Source organism: Canis lupus, chromosome 13 (genome assembly GCF_003254725.2).
Source record: "Canis lupus dingo isolate Sandy chromosome 13, ASM325472v2, whole genome shotgun sequence".
Classification (NCBI taxonomy): Eukaryota; Metazoa; Chordata; class Mammalia; order Carnivora; family Canidae; genus Canis; species Canis lupus.
Window position 1 is genome coordinate 48,778,876 of NC_064255.1, and position 13,240 is coordinate 48,792,115.

The following is a 13,240-nucleotide window of genomic DNA, read 5'->3' on the forward strand; positions in this document are numbered from 1 at the left end:
TTCCTCCCTGGTTATTGGCCTGTTAAGGTTTTCTATTTCTTCCTGTTCCAGTTTTGGTAGTTTGTGGCTTTCCAGGAATGCGTCCATTTCTTCTAGATTGCCTAATTTATTGGCGTATAGTTGTTCATAATATGTTTTTAAAATCGTTTGTATTTCCTTTTGTTGGTAGTGATCTCTCCTTTCTCATTCATGATTTTAATTTGAGTCTTCTCTCTCTTCTTTTTAATAAGGCTGGCTAATGGTTTATCTATCTTATTAATTCTTTCAAAGAACCAACTCCTGGTTCTGTTGATCTGTTCCACAGTTCTTCTGGTCTCGATTTCGTTGAGTTCTGCTCGAATCTTTATTAACTCCCTTCTTCTCTTGGGTGTGGGATCTATTTGCTGTTTTTTCTCTAGCTCCTTTATGTGTAAGGTTAGCTTTTGTATTTGAGTTCTTTCCAGTTTTTGAATGGATGCTTGTATTGCGATGTATTTCCCCCTTAGGACTGCTTTTGCTGCATCCCAATGATTTTGAACGGTTGTATCTTCATTCTCATTAGTTTCCATGAATCTTTTTAATTCTTCCTTAATTTCCTGGTTGACCCTTTCATCTTGTAGCAGGATGGTCCTTAACCTCCACGTGTTTGAGGTCCTTCCAAACTTCTTGTTGTGATTTAGTTCTAATTTCAAGGCATTATGGTCTGAGAATATGCAGGGGACGATCCCAATCTTTTGGTATTGGTTCAGACCCGATTTGTGACCCAGTATGTGGTCTATTCTGGAGAAAGTTCCATGTGCGCTTGAGAAGAATGTGTATTCAGTTGAGTTTGGATGTAAAGTTCTGTAGATATCTGTGAAATCCATCTGGTGTAGTGTATCATTTAAAGCTCTCATTTCTTTAGAGATGTTGTGCTTATTTAGAAGACCTATCCCGGGTAGAAAGAGCTAGATTGAAGTCACCAAGTATAAGTGTATTATTATCTAAGTATTTCCTCACTTTGGTTATTAATTGATTTATATATTTGGCAGCTCCCACATTTGGGGCATATATATTGAGGATTGTTAAGTCCTCTTGTTGGATAGATCCTTTAAGTATGATATAGTGTCCCTCTTCATCTCTCACTACAATCTTCGGGGTAAATTTTAGTTTATCTGATATAAGGATGGTTACCCTTGCTTTCTTTTGAGGACCATTTGAATGGTAAATGGTTCTCCAACCTTTTATTTTCAGGCTGTAGGTGTCCTTCTGTCTAAAATGAGTCTCTTGTAGACAGCAAATGGATGGGTCCTGCTTTTTTATCCAGTCTGAAACCCTGCGCCTTTTGATGGGGTCATTAAGCCCGTTCACGTTCAGAGTTACTATTGAGAGATATGAGTTTAGTGTCATCATGATATCTATTCAGTCCTTGTTTTTGTGGATTGTTCCACTGAACTTCTTCTTAAAGGGGAATTTTAAGAGTCCCCCTTAAAATTTCTTGCAGAGCTGGTTTGGAGGTCACATATTCTTTCAGTTGCTGCCTGTCTTGGAAGCTCTTTCTCTCTCCTTCCATTTTGAATGAGAGCCTTGCTGGATAAAGTATTCTTGGTTGCATGTTCTTCTCATTTAGGACCCTGAATATATCCTGCCAGCCCTTTCTGGCCTGCCAGGTCTCTGTGGAGAGGTCTGCTGTTACGCTAATTCTCCTCCCCATAAAAGTCAGGGATTTCTTGTCTCTTGCTGATTTAAGGATCTTCTCTTTATCTTTGGTATTTGCAAGTTTCACTATTAAATGTTGAGGTGTTGAACGATTTTTATTGATTTTTATGGAGGGATCTCTCTATTTCCTGGATCTGAATGCCTGTTTCCCTTCCCAGATTAGGAAAGTTTTCAGCTAGAATTTGTTCAAATACATATTCTGGCCCTCTGTCCCTTTCGGCACCCTCGGGAACCCCAATTAAACGTAGGTTTTTCTTCCTCAGGCTGTCGTTTATTTCCCTTAATCTATCTTCATGGTCTTTTAATTGTTTGTCTCTTTTTTCCTCAGTTTTCCTCTTTGCCATCAACTTGTCTTCTATGTCACTCACTCGTTCTTCCACCTCGTTAACCCTCGTCGTTAGGACTTCTAGTTTGGATTGCATCTCATTCAATTGATTTTTAATTTATGCCTGATTAGCTCTAAATTCTGCAGTCATGAAGTCTCTTGAGTCCTTTATGCTTTTTTTTTAGAGCCACCAGTAGCTGTATAATAGTGCTTCTGAATTGGCTTTCTGACATTGAATTATAATCCAGATTTTGTAACTCTGTGGGAGAGAGGACTGTTTCTGATTCTTTCTTTTGAGGTGAGGTGTTCCTTCTAGTCATTTTGCTCAGTGAAGAGTGGCCAAAAGCGAGTTGTATTGGGAAAAGGAGAAAAAGAGAGGAGAGAAAGAAGGAAAGAAAAGAGAAAGAGAAAAAAGAAAAAAGGAAGAAAAAAAAAAGAAAGAAAGGAAAAAGGTGGGGGAACGAAACAAATCAAAAAGCAAAACAAAACAAAACAGAAACAAACAAAAAAACCTCGGGGGAGTATCTTCTGATTCTGTGTACTTTAAGTCCCTTGACTTCCCCTGGAACTTGTCCCTCTAGCTGGTCTTCTGGGGGAGGGGCCCGTTGTGCTGATTTTCAGGTGTTAGCACTTGGGGGAGCTGCTCTGCCCACTGCCTGGTGCAGGGCTCAGTGGGGTTGTTTACCCCGTGAGGCCCCAGTAGGACCAACCCCAGTGGCTGCGGCAGGTCTACAGCCCTGGATTCAGCTCCCGCAGGAACTACTCGGTCTGCAGGGCCTGGAGGCTCTGGGGCGGGGCCGCTGATCTGCTCAGCTCGGGGCAGGAGCGTCCTTGCTGTCCTGGGCCCTCCCGGCCTCTGCCTGTCCCGGGGGGAGGCCAGATCCTGGGTTGTGTCCCGGCGCCCAGTGCTCCGGGGCCTGCGCTGTTGGATTCGTGCTCCGGGCTGCGCAGCCCCCTCCACGGAGCCGCCGCCCGAGCCCCTCGAGCTGCTCCCGGAGCTGTACAGCCCCCTCTGCTCGGAGCCTCTTCCTCCGCCCGAGCCCCTCGGAGCTGCTCCCGGCCGCGCAGCCCCCTCCTCACGGTGCCTCTTCCTCAGCCCGAGCCCTCCGAGCTGCTCCGGGTCCCGCCGTGCGCGCTGCAGCCTTTAGGGAGCTCGGCGCACTCTCCTGGGGCGCAGGTGTCTGTTACTGTCCCAGGGAGCCCGAGGGCATCCCCGCCCTCCTGGGTCCTGCTCCAACTCCCTGCGGGCCCCTTTCCGCCTGGGAAGGTTGGTGCAGCTCCTGCTTCTCCGGGACGGGGCTCTCCTGTCCTGGGGACGCTCGCCCCGGCCTCAGCCCGGCTCCTCGCGGGGCCGCTCCCTCTTGGAGGCCTTTTGTTTATTTCTTTTTTCCCCTCTTCCTACCTTGATAGAAGCACGAACTCTTCTCACTGTAGCATTCCAGGTGTTCTCTCTTTAATTCTCAGGCCGAATTCATAGATTTTCAGGAAAATTTGAAGGTTTTCTAGGTGATTTGGTGGGGACAGGTGATTTGGAGACCCTACTCTTCCGCTATCTTGCCCCTCCCCTCCAAAGGACCTATTTTTTGTGATTGTATGAGGGTAAGATGAAATAAATGTGAGTTTTTAGGTTTATTGATTGCTTCCTACGTGATAAGTTCTGTGTTAACTGTTGGCTATTAATTATTATTGTTATAATTATCTGATGCCTTTCAATATTGCAAATTTAGGTTGTCTTTTTCAGTGAAGAGACAGCATCCTCTCTAACTACTAATACCTATATTTCTTTTCTTTTCTTTTTTCTTTCTTTTATTTTGGATATACCTATATTTTCTGTCAAAATTTATCAAGTCTATAGATTTAGCTAGAGCATCATTCTAAATGTGAAATATCTATGATGTTGGATATTTATTAAGCTAATCATACTCCTATCTTTCCATTCTTGATACTCTGCAGTTCCATCCCTGGAAAATCTAATTGCTTCTTCCAGAGCTTTGGCCTAGTACCCTATGTAATCTTTTTGTGACCTTTACCTACAGAATTCTTCTAACCCCAAGCTCTTGTCCTTATTAAAACCTATTTTCTGAAAAGTTGCTGGGTAGGTATTGAAGTTACTATGGTATAGCTTGGTCTCGTTTTGAAGGACTTTCAGACCCAGGTGGAATGGGGTATGGGGTGTTTTTCTGTGGGTAGTGTCCTTTCTGATATACCTTGATGCAGAGACAGAATTGTCCCTTCAAGTTTGGCCTTCTTGGCTTTTTAAAGCTCTTCATAAAAACCCATTTGTTCTCAGGCCACAGTTCCTCAAGCCAAATCTTCCCCATCCTTTAGACTTCTGCTGGAGTTGGGAGAGGCCCTTGGGGTCCTTAGAATTAGAAACCATGAATAGCTAACAAAGCACAGGAGATATGATAAAGGAGATACGAAGTTCATGTCCCACAAGTGGATCCTACTCTATAATGAATTCTAAGACTAAATTCTGGAGACTGCTGTTGTTTAAAAGCACCTCATCCTTGTTGAAGGAGATTTGTACGTTTCTTGACCTTCTGACACTGCCAGTCTTAAGAGTATATTTGGAAAGTTCCAAAGCTGGCTGGATTGATTTATTCTACCTGCACACCTTTTCAGTATGAGCTGTGTGGAAATTTTCTCATCAATCATAAGAAAGCTACTTTATAGTCCACACAGGTCATGTAGTTCCCTAATGCAAATAGCAGGCCGCTTATCTGAACATGGTGAGGGAAATCATTATTCTTTTTCCCTCTCTTTTCTTGGTTCCTCTGTAATAGCTTGGTCTTTGATAATTGGATCTTATTTGGGTTGTGTAAGAACATGAGAATATTTAATGAGCACCACTGAGCTGTGATGGTGGTCCTGGTAGAAAAGACTAATATATATTTACTAGAAAAGCACAAGACGTTTTCAAGCCCAAGCTCTCTGGATTCATCTTTTTTTTTTCTCTGGATTCATCTTAAGGCTGTGCAACTTAGAAGGTGCTTTGGGTGGCACCAGAGATAATTCGTGACACTTGCCAGCCTTGCACATGAACAACCTTTTTTTTTTTTTTTTTTAAAGATTTATTTATTTATTTATTCAGAGAGAGCAAAAGAGAGGCAGAGACACAGGCAGAGAGAGAAGCAGGGTCCATGCGGGGAGCCGGACGTGGGATTCGATCCCGGGTCTCCAGGATCACACCCCGGGCTGCAGGCGGCGCTAAACCGCTGCGCCACCGGGGCTGCCCTGCACATGAACTTCTAATGGAAGCAGGTACATACTGTTGAAAGAGCATTAGTGCCTAACTCAAACTGCCTGGGGTCATATCCTGGGCTGACCACATACTGAATGACCTTGAACAGGTTGTTTGCCTTCTTAGTACCTCTGTTTTTCCCCTGTATGTAATAGAGGCAGTGATAATACTTACTTCAAAGGGCTGTTGTATTTATAATGTGCTTATAACAATGTCTAGCACATATGTACTCAGTAAATTTTAGCTACTGTCATTCCTTTTCTCCTTTTTTCTTGTTTCTACCTGACACATTTCATCCTTTCTTTCCTTCTTTACAGTTCTCCATCTTGTCATTTCTTTAGCTTTTGGACCTGGCAGGGCCCACCAGCTCTGTCAGTCCCAGTGGTCTGTGCAGGGCTACCTCTTGTAGAAATGAGGTGTCTTTCTTTCTGTTTAGTAAGCTTCCAAGTTAAAGTTTCCTTTTTAGGTCACTGGATGGAGATACTCATTCTGCCTTGGGGGAGGTGAACACAATTGGTTGTGCTAGCTGATATAGGGATTTATTGCTGGGAGGCAAGAAGAGAATGTGTTGATTCCAACAAAGAAGTTATTTTAGGCCATGGGTCTCACACATTAGTAAATAAATACTTAACTCTTTAGGAAGGTAACTACAGTTTAGTCTAAGTTAGGATTCAAACATTAGGCAATTGCTAGTTATTGCCAAATTTTTAATCTTATTTAATAAAAGAGACCATAAACACTGTGTATGTAGATCCCCAGACTATGTTAGATCTAAAGATGCTGAGGGTCTTTTTGCTCTGGAAAGGTAATTATTGAAGTTTTCAGAGGGAAAATAACTCTGTTCCGTTTGTTTTAGATGGAGTACATGAAAAACAGGTAACTATTTTAGGCCAGATAGGCTAGTTAGCTTAGTTGTCTGCCTGCTTCCATTTTTTAACTCCAAAGAGAAAGATATATTTATATTTGAGAAACATGGCCTTAACTAAGTGATCAAGATTAACACTACCAATAATACAATATATCAGTACCCCTGATACAATGCACATGAAGGACATAAATCACTTCTCTCGTATTTTTGCCTAAAATGCATAACCTCAATCTAGTCATGAGAAAATATCAGACAAATTCAAATTGAGAAAATACACAAATACAAATAACTCACCAGTACTTATCAAAAGTGTCAAGGTCACCAAGGATAAGGAAAGACTGAGGAGGACCTGTCACAGATTAGAAGAGATCAAGTAGTGGTAACAACTAAATGCACGTGGAATCCTGGATTGGATCCTGAAACAAAAACAGGGTCATTAGGAGAACAACTGGTAGAATTTGAATAAGGTATGTAAATTTAGTTAATATTGTTACGCCACTCCTGATTTCCTGGTTTTGATAATTGTACTGTGGTTTTATAGGTTATTAACATTAAGGAATGGTGAGTAAAAGCTATATATGAATTCTAAAATGTTGGTAACTTTAGGGGTAACTGGGTGGTTCATTCAGTTAAACGTCTGCCTTCGCCTCAGGTCATAATCCCAGGGTCCTGGGATCAAGCCCTGCATGGGGCTCCCTGCTCAGTGCAGAACCTGCTTCTCCCTCTCCTTCTGCCTGCTGCTCCCCACTACATGTGCTGTTTCTCTCTCCCAATAAATAAATAAAATCTTAAAAAAAAGTTTGCAACTTTTATGTAAATTTGAAGTTATTTCAAAGTTAAATATAAAAAAGAAGAAATTAAAATAACATAGGTAAAAATTTTAAATGTAATAAGATTTGGAAGATAAAGTTGAGGAAAACTCCCAGAAAGTACAGAAAAAAGAGAAAAATATAAGAAAATTAGACTGTCAATACTAGAGACCCAACATCCAATCACAGGAAATACACAGAGAAGGAGAAATGGAGGGAAGAAGGTCATCAAAGGTATAATTCAAGATTTCACGGAACTGGAGGACATTAAAAACTTAGCACAACAGATGCAAGTAGATCCACATTGAAGTTTAGGTGTGACATTGCAAAATATTTGGGTTAAAGAGAAGACCTTAAAAGCTTTCAGAGAAAATGGAGAGAATAGGTTGTATACCCAACGTTAAGAATCAAACTGGCATCAAACTTCTCAGCAGCACTGCTGAAACCCATGGGCACAGTAAAGCAGTAGAAAGAATATAGTACGAAAATGAAGCAGTGGCCTTCAGATTCTGAGGGAGGTATTTCTAGCCATCCCCTTTTACCTGAAGTATGCCTATCCCTTTCCCTGGAACCCCCAACCAGGATATTGGAAGCAGAACTCCTGAGCATAGCTGCTCCATCAATTCAGCCCCTGCCCCCTGCCTACCCTCCTCATCCCTGCAATCCTGCTCACCTGCTCCTTTCTGGCTACTTCCTTTTGGTGATACTGTTTTGTATGCCAGAACAGGAAAGAGAAAAAAATAAAGTGAAATCCAATACCCACCCACCCCTCAAATAATTACACCTTCAGTGTATGAGGGTAAAATAAGTATATTTTCATACATTCAGGATTTCACCATTTTTACTTCCTAGCAAATTACTAAAAGAGAATCTTCATCAAAGTAAAGATGTCAAAAAAGAGAGGGACAAATCTGATAAGCAGGAAACAGTAGCTTTAACACAAAAGTGAAGCAAAGGGAATGCACAGGGTGTTGGTGAAGGAAAAATCTCAAAGATGACAACTCTGTTGTTAGCCTAGAGAGCAAAATAGTCCAAATTTGAACAGATCCAAAATCTTCAGGGGCCATGTAACTACAAAGATGAAATCAACAGAATTTGTTATTTAACTCATTAAGAGAAATACAGTTTGTGGAGTATTTTCAAAATAATTGCAGTTATGTACATTCAAAAAATTAAAAACAAGATAGTTGCTGAGGTTGGGGTTAGGGTAGGAAGAGGAGTTGTTCAGGAAAATGTAATCATTAATATAGCATGTGGTCAGCTGGAAATATCATTTATGTAGTAATAATGTAAACATTGAAAATAGAGTCATACAAAATGATAATAACTGTAGTTGGGAGGATGGGAAAGATGGGTGACATCCATAGTAGAAATCTAAAAATAATAGACTTTTATAACTAAAAAATCAAAAGCAGCAATATAACATTGCATTTGGAGATATAGAGATCATTGCCAAAATAAACAATTAAAACATTTTAGTGTGTTTTGCCTCTGGGAAATGGGAAATGGGAAAAATGGGACCAGGAAGGCACTGCTATTTTGTGTAATGAGCCATGTAAAACTATTTGGTTTTTTATTCTTATTTGTATTTTTTTAAGGATTTATTTTTATTTATTTATGATAGACATAGACAGCAAGAGAGAGAGAGAGGCAGAGACACAGGCAGAGGGAGAAGCAGGCTCCATGCCAGGAGCCCGACGCGGAACTCGATCCCAGGACTCCAGGATTGCGCCCTGGGCCAAAGGCAGGCACGAAACCGCTGAGCCACCCAGGGATCCCCTACTATTTGGTTTTTTAAACTACTTGTATATATAACTTTGCGATTAAAGGAAACATAAATATAAAATAGCCACGTTAGTAAAAATAAAAGGAAAACCGAATGCCCAAAAGTAAATTAAAGTATTTGAAAAGTTTAAGATATTTAATTTACCCTAAGAAAATGAAATTTTTATGATCTGGACGTGGTAACTTTGAGTGAAGAAAGAGATAAAAAGTAGCTGAAGGAGTTACTGTTAGAGGAAGCATTAACTTCATATACATGACAGTTTGCCAGTTGTCCTGGTTATCTAAACCTTCTCAAAAACCTTTTGTTTTCTTTGAGAAAAAAGATCCTCAGGAGCTAAAATAGAAATTGCACGAAGACCATATTCCTTAACTCTGTATTTAATACAGTCCTTGACTTTGCCTCACCCCCATTTCTTCTGGCTGGGTAGGAGGCAGGCATGGTGATTATTTGTATCAGATTATTGGCTTTTTAGGTTAGTTTCAATTTCAGTAATTAGGCTCCGTTAATTTTTGGCTTGAAATATGATCACTGGAAGTAGAGGTGTTGCATCTAAGACGAAAAAGTTATCCCAAATAGCATGCCTGTCTAGTTGTCATGTGAAGCCACCGTGAGGTCAGTGGGATCCTAATGTGTACTTTATTTCAGTAGCTTGATTTGATTAACTTAGTCTCTGGATTAATAAAAATTCTTGTTTCTGGGATGCACGGGTGGCTCAGTGGTTGAATGTCTGCCTTTGGCTCAGGGCGTGATCCTGGGGTCCCGGGATCGAGGCCCATATCAGGCTCCCTGCATGGCGCCTGCTTCTCCCTCTGCCTATGTCTCTGCCTCTCTCTTGTTCTGTGTCTCTCATGAATAAATAAATAAAGTCTTTAATAAAAGATTCTTGTTTCTAAACTTAATCTGTTAGTCAAAGCGGCCAAGAAGGAATAAAAAAATTGTTTCTGCTATGTGTTACTTAAAATTTTGGTCTTAATATTTTTGTTTGACAAAACTTACTGTCTTATTGTTCTACTGTCTATTCTAGTGTGTGTTAATAAAAGTATCCGTTATCTTTGGTTGCATTTTCTTTTCTTTTTTTTTTTTTTAAGATTTATTTATTTATTTATGATAGACAGAGAGAGAGAGAGAGAGGCAGAGACACAGGCAGTGGGAGAAGCAGGCTCCATGCCAGGAGCCCGACGTGGGACTCAATCCCGGGACTCCAGGATCGCGTCCTGGGCCAAAGGCAGGTGCTAAACCGCTGAGCCACCTAGGGATCCCTGGTTGCATTTTCTAAATCCCAGAATATCAGGATGACTTTTGGACAAATCATCCTTACTTCCAGGTCTTGGGTAATAATTGGCCATTCTTATCTTACTGGAAAAATTTGATCATATACTCCTTTATTTTTCTAATAAAGCTTTGCTATTATGGAAATATAAGATTGGTGTTGCTATAAAATAAAACTTGTTTAAAAAAATCAAACTGCTCCAGATTCATAGAGTCTTAAGTGTTGGACGATGCTTGAGATAGATGTGGTCCAACCTCACCTCATTTATACTGAGGAAATGGAGATTCAAAAACAAAGTAATGAAGCATAACCCAGGAACCCAGCCTGGGTCATTGACTTTTCAGTCCATTGCCATTTTTACTACCTTCAGTTAGTAATTTTAAGAAGGAAGAGGAAGAAGCCAGGAGAATGCTATTTTTGGACTCTATTCTTGCTAAATGTAAGATTTCACACCTTGAAAATTATTTGATGATAATAATGTAGTCAGAACTACCAAGTTAATTATTTTCATCCCACTGCTCTGTTCCTCTGGTCAGCATTCTCTGGGTTCCACAGTCATTAGAATTCCGAGGTTACTGCTAAGGATACAGTGACCCATTTTCAGAATAAAAAAGATCAGCTAATTTGTCTCCTTGCCAGTCAGTGTTAGGTGTTTACTGCTCCTTGTTTTCTTCTGCCTGCGTTCTTGAATAATTGCTTTAATCAGCAAGCTTAGTCATCTTCTCTGTGTGGTGAAGGTGATAAGAAGTTGTACCAGCCCTATCCAGTAAGAAATAGTAATAAATTTTCTTTCTCATGTGCATATATAGATCTTATCTAGTTCCTTGAGTAATATGACTCCTGTGCTTTGACTCAGGAACATAGCAGTCACATTCTGGTTTCATAATAGCATAGGGGAAAAGGAACTTCTATAAGAAAAAAAAATTTATCTAGAGCCTAAACATGGCAAGATAGACCCCTTACACAATCAGTGTGGATATTATTGTCTTCATTTATATGTGGGTAGACATTCTTGTCTTCATTTTACAGGGGGTAAATAATGGAGCTGTAATTCAATCCCAGATCATTCTAATTTTACTTTCTTCAGCACCATGGTGATCATATAGGATTAGAAAGGGATCTTTGCTTAGTAGATTTCTTAAAAGGATTGGATATTCATAGGCTTTGGTGCAGCAGATTCAGTTCTCATCTTCAACTTTGTCAAACCTCTGCCCTATCTTTTTATAGCCTCCTTTTTGTAAGTAAATGTATGTAATTTAAAAATATGCACAAAACAAAAACACTAACTTGAAAAGATATGTGCACCCCCATGTTCATTGCAGCATCATTTATACATAGACAAGATAAAGAAATAACATAAATGTCCATTGATGGATAAACAGATTATGAAATTGTGGTTTTTATACACAGTGGAATATTACTGAATCGTAAAAGAGAATGAAATCTTGCCATTTACAACAACATGGATGGGACTTAAGAGCATTATGCTAAGTGCAATAAGTTAGGGAAAGACAAATACTGTAGTACTATATGATCTTCCTCATATGTGGAATCTTAAAAGACAAGTTCATAGGTACTGAGAACAGAATGGTGGTTGCCAGAGGCAAGGGGTGGAGGTGGGGTGGGAGAAATGGTTAAACTGGTTTTTTTTTTGTTGTTGTTGTTGTTTACGTATATTGAATAAAAAATTTAAGAAAATTTCTGTACCAGGAGAATAAAAGATGTAAGGTCAAGCCAGTGTGGAAGCTTCTGGGAAAGGTTTTCCTCTGTGATAAATCAAGGAGCCACAAGACTAGAAAATCCTTTCTTACCACCACTCCTTCCTTCCCGTTGGGAAATGGACTTGTGAGGAAGAATGAGATACTTAGAACTTTGGCTGCCATTTTGTGACAAGGCCTCCCCAGTATTCTGGCGAAGGAGGGAGGGGAAGCACAGAAAGAGTCTGAATCCTCAATGACCTTGCTGAGTTCTAAACCAATTCTGAAAACCTAAGACTTTTTGTTATGTAGAGAATGGAATGCATTTATTGCTTAAGCCTCTGTTAATTGGGTTTTCTTTTACCTGTGGTCCAAAGTATTTAAATAATATGGTTTCTTTTTGTAATGATACCTCTCAGAGCGATGACATTTAAAAAAAAATGTTATCTTTAATATGGGCAAAGGATCTGGGTACCTGGGATGGCTTAGGCGTTTAAACATCCGAGTCTTGGTTTTGGCTCATGATCTCGTGGATTGTGGGAATGAGCCCTGAGGTGGGCTCCATGCTCAGCAAGGAGTCGGCTTGAGGATTCTTTCTCTGCCCCTCTTCCCACATGCTCTTGCAGGCACACACTCTCTCCCTCAAATAAATCCCTTTTTAAAAATGGGCTAAAGATCAGTTATTTAGAAACCTCTTTAATCTGGCATGATGTCTTTACCCCTAAGTGTTCCATAAAATACAAAATTACTATATTTGATTGCACCCATAGTCATATGATCTGTGACATATACCATCTCTGCATTTGCATGCTAATTTGATGTTCATAATTTCCATTCACAGACAATATTGCAGAATGGCACTTTGAACCTCTTTCTTCCTCTTTGGTGGTCCATCATCTCCACCCCTACACAAGGTAGAACCGGTTCATTTGCCTGGTAAGTGCAGGGTTAAAAACAAAAAAAATTTTTAAGTGCCATAGTACATATTTTTCCAACTGAGTGGATTTTTAAATTTTAAGATTGCTTTTCCATAAAAATACCAATACTTTATGAATATTGAAACTGTAGCATTTATTTCTATCCAACTGACAGATTTTCATCATTAATGACAGTGAAACATACTTAATACCATTATGATAAAACACATCAACCATTGAGTAATCTTCAACTGAATCATAGAGAACTGCAGAGATCATCTGGCCTACATTCTTTATTTTGTGCGATCCAGATTATCCCTTTCCTTGAGTTCTTTCATTTGCTCATTCATTACTTCGTTCTTTTGTTCAATCCTTCGTTCATTCTTTCCTTCCTTCCTATAATCAGAATACTTATTGAGTATCTAGCACATGCTAAAAACTATATTGGATTCTGAGGATGCAATGATGATTCATTTTTTGACCTCAATGTGCCTATGAATCTGTGGGAAGAAACAGACTCACATGTTGCTGACTGTGATACAATTTTTTTTTTTTTTTTTTTTTGGTGGTGGTACAATTTAATAAGTAGAGTAGTGGAACTATAACTGTGGGAGCTTTGAGGACACATTAGTTCACTCTGACTAAGC

At 39.8% G+C, this 13,240-nt stretch overlaps 1 protein-coding gene and 1 pseudogene across 10 annotated transcripts in view; one reads left to right on the plus strand and one right to left on the minus strand.

Moving 5' to 3' along the window:
- LOC112652356 (bifunctional phosphoribosylaminoimidazole carboxylase/phosphoribosylaminoimidazole succinocarboxamide synthetase) overlaps nt 1-13,240 on the plus strand; it is a 388,335-nt gene that overhangs the window by 70,469 nt on the left and 304,626 nt on the right. For 9 of the 10 annotated variants that reach the window (XM_035708216.2, XM_049093243.1, XM_049093242.1 and 6 more), the window contains exon 3: nt 12,518-12,612. The exons of the other annotated variant lie outside the window; for it this stretch is intronic. The gene's annotated coding sequence lies outside the window, so the exon portion shown is untranslated. The remainder of the gene's footprint in view (nt 1-12,517; nt 12,613-13,240) is intronic. 10 annotated transcript variants of the gene reach the window in all.
- Nucleotides 1-13,240, minus strand: part of LOC112652359 (peroxiredoxin-1-like) — a 66,779-nt pseudogene that overhangs the window by 19,311 nt on the left and 34,228 nt on the right.